This window comes from Ailuropoda melanoleuca, chromosome 4, assembly GCF_002007445.2.
Source record: "Ailuropoda melanoleuca isolate Jingjing chromosome 4, ASM200744v2, whole genome shotgun sequence".
NCBI classification, from domain to species: Eukaryota; Metazoa; Chordata; class Mammalia; order Carnivora; family Ursidae; genus Ailuropoda; species Ailuropoda melanoleuca.
The window spans coordinates 106,271,170-106,271,575 of NC_048221.1; positions in this window are offsets into that span (position 1 = coordinate 106,271,170).

The window sequence follows — 406 nt, forward strand, 5'->3', positions numbered from 1 at the left end:
TCCACCCCCAAACTACTAGAACTTATAGAGCAATTCAGTAATGTGGCGGGTTACAAAATCAATGCTCAGAAATCAGTTGCATTTCTATACACGAACAATGAGACTGAAGAAAGAGAAAATTAGGGAATCCATTCCATTTACAATAGCACCAAAAACCATACATTATCTCGGAATGAACAAGAGACATAAAGAATCTGCATTCTAGAAACTACAAATTACTCCTGAAAGACATTGAAGAAGAGACAAAAAGATGGAAAAATATTCCATGCTCATGGATTGGAAGAATTAACATAGTTAAAATGTCCATACTACCCAGAGCAATCTACACTTTCAATGCTATCCCGATCAAAATACCGAGGACATTTTTCAAAGAACTGGAACAAATAGTCCTTAAATTTGTATGGAA